The sequence below is a fragment of the Stegostoma tigrinum genome, chromosome 13, assembly GCF_030684315.1.
Source record: "Stegostoma tigrinum isolate sSteTig4 chromosome 13, sSteTig4.hap1, whole genome shotgun sequence".
In the NCBI taxonomy this organism is placed as follows: Eukaryota; Metazoa; Chordata; class Chondrichthyes; order Orectolobiformes; family Stegostomatidae; genus Stegostoma; species Stegostoma tigrinum.
Window position 1 is genome coordinate 41,858,225 of NC_081366.1, and position 10,940 is coordinate 41,869,164.

General features: G+C 41.4%; 1 non-coding gene across 1 annotated transcript; it reads right to left on the reverse strand.

The window, feature by feature from the left end:
• Positions 1–3,757: 3,757 nt before the first annotated feature.
• Positions 3,758–3,920, reverse strand: LOC125458572 (U1 spliceosomal RNA). The gene has a single exon (XR_007248851.2). It is a non-coding gene; the product is annotated as a U1 spliceosomal RNA (small nuclear RNA).
• Positions 3,921–10,940: the final 7,020 nt, after the last annotated feature.

The window sequence follows — 10,940 nt, forward strand, 5'->3', positions numbered from 1 at the left end:
ATATTAGAAGTCCGTTTTGTTAATTGTTTCTTTCATGCTTCATTAATGCCTTTCTTCAAAGATTGTTCTGCCTGCTTTGTTATTTTCCATTCATATTCGTTAAGAGTGCTCTTCTGACAGTGTCACAGTCCAAAATGCCTGTCAGAGCACAATATAATTGCAAGTCAGAGTAGGTTTGATAGTTGGGAGGAAGGGAGAAGAGGTGACATGGTCTCAAATCAATAAAGGAAGTGATGACATTATTGAATACTCAGGTTCATGGGTTATGGTTCTGGAAGCACTCAAAATGGTATTTTGTTTTCTGGGCGAATATGCTTACTATTTGGGTAGCATGCATTTCAGGCTCCCTTGAAATTTCACAGTTTGAATGCCAATTAGTTAATTATTTGCACACATTTAACAATTGTCCAGGTATTGTTTCGGTCCAAAAACATTGGAAATAAAGCTGCTTTTTTACTTGTTGGTGTTCTTTTGATGTCAAAGTTGCAATGTAGTTCAATTGCAAATTAGATTGTATGCCAGTTTGAGACTGCTGTTAGCTCATGAATTCAACAAATATTCATTTGAGTACCCAGAGATGACAGCTGAATGCAATGATTTTGGATCACAGCACTACAGCCAACACCATCTACTAACCTCAGCTGAAAGCACATTAAGCAGCAAGAAGGAATTCTCACCAGTCCTTTGAAGAAGTAATCAACAACTTGTTGGTTAGCTGTCTGGATGATTGTTATTCCAAACAACATACAGGACAAAACAACCCACTTAATAGGCATTCCATCCATGCCCTTTAGCATTCATTCCTCCATCAGCAGCACAGAGTGGCAACTGTGTGTACTGCCAATTATATGTACTGCAACAACCAGCCAAGCTTCCTGTAGATCAGTAACTTCCACAAGCAGTAGGAAAGGAGCAGCAGATGCGTGGGAGGGTTGCGGCCTGCAGGTTCCCCTCCAAGTTACACACCATTGGGACTTGGATAAATTGTTTTACAGTCATTGGATTTTAAAAAATTACAAATCTCTCCTAAATATACTACGAGTGTGCCTACAGTACACGGATGTAGAAATTAAAATAGGCAATTTGCCACAACCATAAGGGCAATTGTGGATAAGCACCATTGCTGGCCTTGGAAGTAGTTCCAAGATCATTGGAAAGAATAGGTCAGATGAGTGTGTGGCTAAGGAGCTGGTGCAGAGGGCAGAGTTACAGATTTTTGGATCAGTTGGACCTCTTCTGGGGCAGGGGTGACCGGTACAAGAAGGACAGGTTGTACCTAAACTGGAGGTGAATTCTCGCAGTGGGGTTTGCTAGTGTTACTTGGGAGGATTTAAACTGGAGTGGGAGGGGATTGGGAACCAGAGCAGTATGTCAGTAAGTGGAGGGATTTAGGGGAAGGTAGATTTTAAGACCAGTAAATCAGAAAAAAAAGGACAGGCAGAGACATGTAAATGAATGTGATGGTACTAATGGGCTGAAATGTATTTATTTCAATGAAAGGAGCTTGAAAGGTAAGGTTGATGAGCTTAGAGCATAGGATCAATACATGGGACTATGATGTTGTGGCTATTACAGAGACTTGGCTGAGAGTAGCATAGGACTGGCTACTCAACAGTCCAGGGTTTTGTTGTTTTAGATGAGATAGAGAAGAAGGTAAAAAAGGTGGGGAAGTTGTAACACTAATCAGGGAGAATGTTATGTCTGCACTCAGAGAGGACACGTGGAAGACTAATGCACTGAGGCAATGTAGGTAGACCTCAAAAATAAGATGGATGCAATCACTTTGATTGAGTTATACAATAGGCGTCCCAACAGCCCTCAAGAGATTGAGGAACAAATATGCAGGCAGATTATGGAAAGGTGCAATAAAAACAGAGTTGCCATAGTGGGTGACTTTAACTTTCCCAGCACTGACTGGCATTCCCTTAGAGCAAGAATAGCTTAGAAAGGGTTGAATTTGTGAAGTGCATGCAAGAGGGGTTTTTGAAATAATACATGGATAGTCCAACTAGACGAAGGCCTATACTGGACCTTGTATTGGCTAATGGCCAGGTGACTAACTTTTCAGTGAGAGAGCCTTTTGGTAACAGCAATCACAGCTCCTTAAGTTTTTAGATACAAACAAAGATAAGTCAGGATCTTGCAGGAAAGTACTTAGTTGGGGGAGGGCAAATTATATCAGTGTTAGGCAGGAGCTAAGGGAGTGTTAATTAGGAGGAACTATCCACATTTGACATCTGGGAACTCTTTAAAGACCTGCATGTTCCAGTAAGGAGGAAGGACAAGGATGGCAAGACAAGGGAACCTTGGACGATGAAGGAGATTGTGAACTTAGTCAAAAAGTAAAAAGAAGCATATGCAAGGTTTCGGAAGCTAAAACTGGATGGAGCCGATGAGGAATACAAGGAAAGCAGGAAAGTACTCAAGCAGGAAATTAGGAGAGCAAGAAGGGGCCATGAAATGACCTTGGCAAGTAGGGTTAAAGAGAATCCCAAGGCATTCAACAAATATATTAAAAACAAAAGGATAACAAGGGAGAAGATAGGATCATTGAAAGATGGAGGAAGTTTGTGCTTAGAGTCAGAGAATATGGGTAAAATCCTAAATGAGTAATTTGCATTGTAGCTACCTAGGAAAAGGATATGGAGGATAGTGGGATTTGTGTGAAAAATGCTAATATGCTAGGGCATTTTGAGATCAAGAAAGAAGTGGTATTGCATCTAATGAAGAGCATTAAGGAGGATAAATACACAGGGTTTGATGGTATCTAACCCAGATTATTGAGACAGGTAAGAGAGGAGTTTGCTGAGGTCTTAACCAAGATCTTTGTACCCTCTCTAGTCACTGGAGAGGTCCTGGAGAATTGTCGAGTAGCTAACATTGTTCCTCTGTTCAAGAAGGGAAATATAGATAACCCAGGAAACTATAAACTTGAGAATCTCACTTCGGTTGTTGGGATGATTTGGAGAGAATTCTTAGGGGTAAGATTATTTACATTTGGAGAAGTGTGGCCTAATTAGGGACAGTCAGCATGGCTTTTTGCAGGGCAGGTCATGTCCTACTAACTTGATTGAATTTTTTGAAGAGGTGGCGGAGGTAACTGGTGAGGGTAGAGCAGTGGATTTTGTTTAATGAATTATAGTAAGGCTTTTGAGAAGGTCCTTCATAGTTGGCTCATCCAGATGTTTAAAATGCATGGGATCCATGGTGACTTGGCTGCATGGATTTAGAATTGGGTTGCCCATAGAACACAGTGGGTATTTGCAGAAGGTTGTTTCTCAGGCTGGAGGTCCTTGGCTAGTGATGTTCCACAGGGATCTGTACTGGGACCTCTGCTGTTTCTGATACTTATAAGTGACTTAGATGAAAATGTAGATGGATGGGGTAGCAAGTTTGCAGATGATTATGATGGGATCAGACCTTCTCCTCTACACTTCACCAAACACTAAGTTCTCTCTTTTGTACTACTATTTCTATGAGGCACTTCATTATTGTATCTGATTGCAGTGAGTAAAAAAGACTATGATTTTGAATGTGTAAACTGCTGTTTCAACTAACAATTCACTTCAGCAGTGGGCAACTTCAACACATTCTACCTGGAAAACAATATGACGAAAAAAATGAACTTTGTGTGGCAAAGCAAGCTGAGAGGAGAGTAAATAGGAAGAGAAAGATTAAGGCTTTCAATTGGATGGCATTCAGTGAACAATTCTTTTCCTTAAACCTTAGCAAGGGCCACTGTAGGAGGTTTTTACCTCAGGGGAGAGTGGCAACACAATCCTCCTCTACCACAAATTTTGCAGTCTACTATCCTGTGTTTGGGGACATTGCAGGCACCAATACACCCGAAGTGCAGTGGGATACCCTTGTCCTGTGACAATGGTCTTTGGGATTACAGATCTCCCCTACCAGTTATATGGGAGGTATCATTGTTTTAACAAAGACATTTTCATTGAAATATGCAACCACAGCTATAACTATAAGCTCAGTGTTAAGAGAAGACAGCACAATGGCTGACTACTGCACTAACTAGGTATACATGTGGCTAGTTCCAGGCTGGGGATTATGCAGCATCTCTCAATTTGCTGTCCACATGTATTTAAGAGTAATAATTAAATCCCTCTATTTGATAAAAGTTAACTATATTAATTACTCTGTCATGTCATTTCCTAAAAAAAATACACCTCGTCTAAATTGCTCCATCTATAATGCTTCTCATCAAAATGAATTGCAGGCCAACTTTCAGCAGTACAAGTTAGTGTGTTATGAAAGTTTGAATTCTAAGCTCAACTCTGTACCAATCAACAAGACAGTTACTGGGCGCTAATTGCCATAATCATTCTCATAATCAATCAAAACGTATTTGTTGTGCTGGATGAATTTAGAACCTTCATCTTGGATGATGTTTAAATGGAGAAGAACTGCAGAAAGCTACAACACAAAGGTATTCAGGGCACTTATGCATGAAGCCCCGAAAGTTAACACAAAGATGCAGCAAGTAATTAAGAAGCTAATGGAATGTCGGCCCTTATTTCAGAGGTTTGGACTATGAGGGTAGGGAAGCCTTGCTGCAACTCTATAAGGTGTTGGTGAGACTATGTCTGAAGTACTGTGAGCACTATTAGTCCCTTACTTAGGGAAAGATATAATTTTATTGAAGGCTGTTCAATGAAGGTTCAGTAGGATGATCCTCGATATAGAGGTCTTATTAGCAAGGTTAAACAAGTTTGGAATCTACCCACTGAAGTTTAGAAGAATGAGAGGTCTGGCAGGATAATGCTGAGTGGATGAATCCCCTCATGGGAGAGTCTAGGACCAGAGGACATGACCTCAGAAGAAGGAGGAGCCAATTTTAGACTGAGAGGGGGAGGAATTTCTTCTCTCATAGGGTTGAGAGTTTTTGGAACTCGTCACAGAGACCTGTGGGGCAAAGTCCTTGTGTTTATTTAATGCTGAGATAGATTCTTGATCAAGAAGAGAATTAAGGATTTTGGGAAGAGGGAAGGAAAGTAGTGGCCAGGAATTTTGGATCAATTATGATCCTATTATTGGCAGAGCAAGCTCAAGAGATTGAACAGCCTACTCCTAATCCTACTTCTTGTTATGATTCCTTGGTTTACTTTCAGGGAGTGTTGAATGTATCCCTTTGCCAAAAATTAAACAGTGAAGTTTCTTTTCAAAAATCTGCATGTATTAACTCCTTCAACCAAGTTTGGCCTTGTCTTACCTAAAGGAAAACATAGACCTGCTATCCAGGATGGAGGTACAGTGGCATTAGAGGGGGAGCATCACTGATCCATTGAAAGAGATCGGAAAATTCAAGTGCGACAGTAATAGCATTAAAGAGTTAACACTACTGCAATAATGTGAATGAAATAGCATGACATTTAATCGGGGATTTTTTCCTCATTGTATTTCACAGCAGTGGCTCAGTTAGTAGCTCTCCTCCCCCGAGTCATAAAGTTGTAGATTCAAATCCTATTCTAGGACTTAATCACAAAAACCAAGGCTGACATTTGAGTGCTGTGCTGAGGGCCTGCTGCACTGTAAGGCATGTTGCCTTGTGAGTTTGATAGTAATCTGAGGCTCTGTCTGCCCTCTCGGATTGATGAAATAAATTTTACACTGATGAAGGAAAACAGGGGAGTTGCCAACAATGTCCTGGCTAACATTATTCTCAATCAACTGCATAAAAGCATAATACGCAGAGTTTCCCTTATCTAGACAGTGTCGACTCTGACAACAAAGTTGGGAACTATGGCAAGAATGGACAAATCAAATTACTGACTTCAAGAAAAAACAATTTTAATTTGTGCCTTAGGGTTTAAATAGTGAGTTCTGAATCTGCATAATAGGTATTGGCCACATTAGTTCTATGGATTTACATTGTATTATTAGCTAATCTCATCTCATTCCTGTGCAATTCTTCTGCCCCTCACGAGAAGCGAGACAGTATTGATTCTCAACATGTAAGCCAAAGTGGTTATCTGGCAGAGCAGCTTGAGATTTGTTTCTCTAGACCTTCATCCAGCTCACCATCATTTCTTTGCATCCTCTACAGACTCTATGCCCTTCTTTCCTTGCCAACCTCCAACACTACCAGATCATGGTTTTGGAGCTCAGGGATACTTTTGACTTATATGCTTCTGCCAGATTATTTTGGTTGCATTTACAGCTCTCAACTTGCTTTTCCTACCACTTTATCAGTTTGTGCTTACTTGGAGGCTGCCAGCCTTCTGGCCTGCATTATTGCTGATTGCAGATGAGAGGCAGAGAGCTTGTCATTGTTCAGAGCACTGAACAGCCAAGGGATAGACAAATCTGGGAGAATTTGTGGAGAGAAAGCAGAGTTAATGTTTTCAGTTCAATAGCCCTTCTTCAGAGTTGAGCTACCTATATATTTTTTTCCAGATCTGCATGGAATAGCACCTTGACTATTCCCTAAACAGTTAACATACAAACCCTCAGAATTGACCATGGACAACCCCTAGAGTGACTTGAGAATTAGCTCCAAAGAAGAAAAGCCCAGATTGAATCCTTTGAAGCACCCTGACTGACATAACTGAGACCCCAAACTAGTTACACTAAATATGTAAGACTGACCTGAGTTAGACTGCAAGGACTCTAATTCCCAGACTATGATCAGACATAACACTTGACTGATCGTGGCCAATCCCCCCGGACTGAGATCAGACAAGACCCTAGGCTGACTATGGCACAGCCCCTAAACTGAGCACAATAAATGTTGACTACATAAGGAATTCCCCCTTTTAACTTTCAGACATAGCCATTTGTTTGAAACAGATGCAGTGTGTTAGCTATGTTAGCTGCTGGCACATGCTGCAGGTGTGACATTGACATAGTCTGTGTTTTTGTTTCAGATTTCCAGCATCCTCAGTTCTTTGTTTCATTTTAGCGCACAACTCTAGTGTTAGGGTTCTTTGGTCCGGGTCACTGAAAGAATGATGATGCTGTCAGGGGCAATTCAAGATGGAAGGGTAAGATTTCATAGAACATAGAAGGGACAGGGAACTACAGGAAGGGAATTTCTGATCAGTCCTAATCACTCCCAATGGAGATAAATAACAATGGCTGAAAGGTCATCCATGGTGAAAAGGACAGTAACACCAAAGGGAACATGAAGGATGAGGGTGTCATCATCTTCGTCAGGGAATCAGAAACTCATTGGCCAGGACACAAAGTTGAAAACTTACTATGAGTTTCTGATTCCCCGATGAAGATGATGACACCCTCATTTATCATGCTCAGAATCAGATAAGGATAACAAAGGAAGGAGAGGATCAAATATGAAGGTAGGCTAGCCAGTAATATTAGAAATGACAGTAAAAGTTTCTTCCAATACATCAGAAACAAATGAGAGGCAAAAGTAGACATTGGGCCACTCCAAATTTATGCTGGAAGGCTAGTGATGGGAGATAAGAAAATAGCTGAAGAACTTAATAAGTACTTTGCTTCAGTCTTCACAGTGGAAGACATGAGTAATATCCCAACAATTAAGGAGAGTCGGGGGCAGAGTTGAGTATAGTAGGCATTACAAAAGAGAAAGCGCTATAAAAGCTAAAAGATCTAAAAATTGATAAATCTCCTGGCCCCAATGGGCTACATCCTAGAGTTCTAAAGGAGGTGGCTGAGGAAATAGCAGAGGCACTGGTTGTGATCTTTCAAAAGTCACTGGAGTCAGGGAAAGCCCCAGATGATTGGAAAATCGCTGGTGTAACCCTCTTGTTCAAGAAAGGATCAAGACAAAAGATGGAAAGTTATAAGCTGAATAGCCTAACCTCCATTGTTGGTAAAATTCTAGAATCCATCATTAAGGATGAGATTTCTAAATTCCTGGAAGTGCAGGGTTGGATTAGAACAAGTCAGCATGGGTTTAGTAAGGGGAAGTCATGCCTGACAAACCTGTTAGAATTCTTTGAAGAGGTAACAAGTAGGTTAGAACAGGGAAACCCAGTGGATATTATCTATCTAGACTTCCAAAAGGCCTTTGATATGGTGCCTCACGGGAGGCTATTGAGCAAGGTGAGGACTCATGGTGTTTGAGGTGAGCTACTGGCCTGGATTGAGGATTGGCTGTCTGACAGAAGGCAGAGAGTTGGGATAAAAGGCTCTTTTTCGGAATGGCAACCGGTGACAAGTGATGTCCCACAGGGTTCAGTGTTGGGGCCGCAGCTGTTCACTTTATATATTAATGATCTGGATGAAGGGACTGGGGGCATTCTGGTGAAGTTTGCCTATGATACGAAGTTAGGTGGACAGGCAGGTAGTACTGAGGAGATGGGGAGGCTGCAGAAGGATTTAAACAATTTAGGAGAGTGGTCCAGGAAATGGCTGATGATATTCAACGTGAGAAAATGCGAGGTCTTGCATTTTGGAAAAAAGAATACAGGGATGAACTATTTTCTAAATGGTGAGAAGACTCATGAAGCCGAAGTACAAAGGGATCTGGGAGTGTTGGTCTAGGATTCTCTAAAGGTTAACTTGCAGGCTGAGTCCATGATTAAGAAAGCAAATGCAATGTTATCACTTATCTCAGGGGGATTGGAATATAAAAGCAGCAATGTGCTTCTGAGGCTTTATAAAGCTCTAGTTAGGCCCCATTTAGAATACTGTGTCCAATTTTGGGCCCAACATCTCAGGAAGTACATACTGGCACTGGAGCGTGTTCAGCAGAGATTCACACAGATGATCCCTGGAATGGTAAGTTTAACCTACAATGAATGGCTGAGGATCCTGGAACTGTATTCATTAGAGTTTAGAAGGTTGAGGGGAGACCTAATAGAAACTTACAAGATAATGCATGGCTTAGAAAGGGTGGACGCTGGGAAGTTGTTTCCATTAGGTGGGGAGACTAGGACCCGTGGGCACAGCCTTAGAATTAGAAGGGGTCAATTTAGAACAGAAATGAGGAGACATTTCTTCAGCCAAAGAGTGGTGGGCTTGTGGAATTCATTGCCATGGAGTGCAGTGTAGGCTGGGACGTTAAATGTCTTCAAGGCAGAGATTGATAAATTCTTGATCTCGCAAGGAATTAAGGGCTATGGGGAGATTGCGGGTAAGAGGAGTTGAAATGCCCATCAGCCATGATAAAATGGCAGAGTGGACTCGATGGGCCGAATGGCCTTACTTCCACTCCTATGTCTTATGGTCTTATGGTCTCAATGAAGAATATGATTATTCCCTATCTTTGATGGTTGGGATCAGGAGTACCTTTATTAAATAATGTCCAACTTCAAACATTCCCCAAAGATTATCAGCTCATTCTTCAGGAACCAGAGCTTGGAGGACTCCTTGTGATCTTGGTTAATGTCAGATGACAGCGTTGAAGAAAGCATTAAAAACAACATGCTCACTAAGCCCATATGTTCCAGGCCATTATCACTTTTATTTGTTGGAACAGACTTGCCCTTGGAAGGAATAGGTGGGCAATACATCCTGGTGCCCAACAAAGTTACACCAATCTTGAATTTTTAGACCAGTATCTCATGTAGCGGTGATCTGTGACCCTTAATCCTTGGCCCACAACTACAGGATATTACTGATGCCCAATTTCTTCAAATTACATTAGCTAATATCCATTCCCATGGATGAGGAGAATCAAACAGCATGGGTAATGCAATTTTCCACCATCGCTGGGTCCCCCCTCTCATTCCCAGCACAGGGCACAATAAATAGCATCCATAATGGTTTGACTGTACTCAACCACCAACATGCACAGCTTGCCAAATGAAAAGATTCCATTCCATTCATGTCTAATTTTAAACATCCACACTAAATATCTAGGAAACTGTTCTGATGTACACATTACTGGAGAGCTTGCATGTACTATGCACTTTCAAGTTCTTCTGGCCATACAGGGATGGTTGCTGAGGGACAATACCTACCCGCTTCAAACAGTTGCTGCCGGCATCTTTATGATGACATAGAAAAAAGATCTAATGCTGTCCACGACTTCCACAAAGGCCATAGTGGATCAAAACATAGGTGTCCTTAAAATGAGGTTTTGATGCCTATACCACTCTAACAGGACCTTGTAGTATAGCCCAAAAAGCTATTAGAGCATCCTATGCTTTTCAGACAAAATGGAAGACAGTGAACAATCTTCTGAGGATGCGAATGAGGAGCAGGCCATTGAGGTTGTGATAAAGGTATGCACTGTTGAACTTGAAAGACCAAACAGAACGTCATTGCAACTGACCACTGAGGGGAATGAGCTGAGTTTGAACCTTCTTCAGGTTTGGAACTTTGTTTGTTTTATGGCAAGGAACCCCTGATCAGTCCATGGTACATGTGAATCTTGTTATTTCTGTACTTCATCAACACTTCTGTTGCTGAATGACTGTGTTCTTATCCATCTCATTATCTATGTTAAAGTGATCCCACCTTAAAGTATCTGCATTTTACAGGTCCGTATAAGCACCAGCTAAAAAAACATAATGCGTCAGAGCAATGACCTGACCTAATATGGTGCGTAGGTGACTTTTAAAGCTTCATTCAACTAATGATACCCAAGTGTTACTCTGTGCAGTCCGTCATGAAAGGCAGCAGGCTGGGAGGATTCCTGAGGCACTTAGCTTTCATCTTTCCATCATTAGTTAGCCTTCAAAATTTGAGAGTTCGTGTTGACTGCTAAATTGTCCTGAAATGCTTGAGCATTTAACATGAGAGAGACAGCACTTAGCAGCTACTTTCAGCTAGCCGTTTAGCAATGAAGGTGAGTGGATTTCCCACTGTATGCCTCCCAGCCTTCCACAACACTTGAAAAGCTGAAAAATAGAATGAAACATTGCCTGCAGAGATGTGTGCAATCAGCATAGATTCCATTGTCTCACTTACAGGGTAGGTGTACATGTAGATGATCTACAAAGGGCAGATACTAAAATCCCTGCACATTATTTGTAGCCTTGGTATTGCAACCA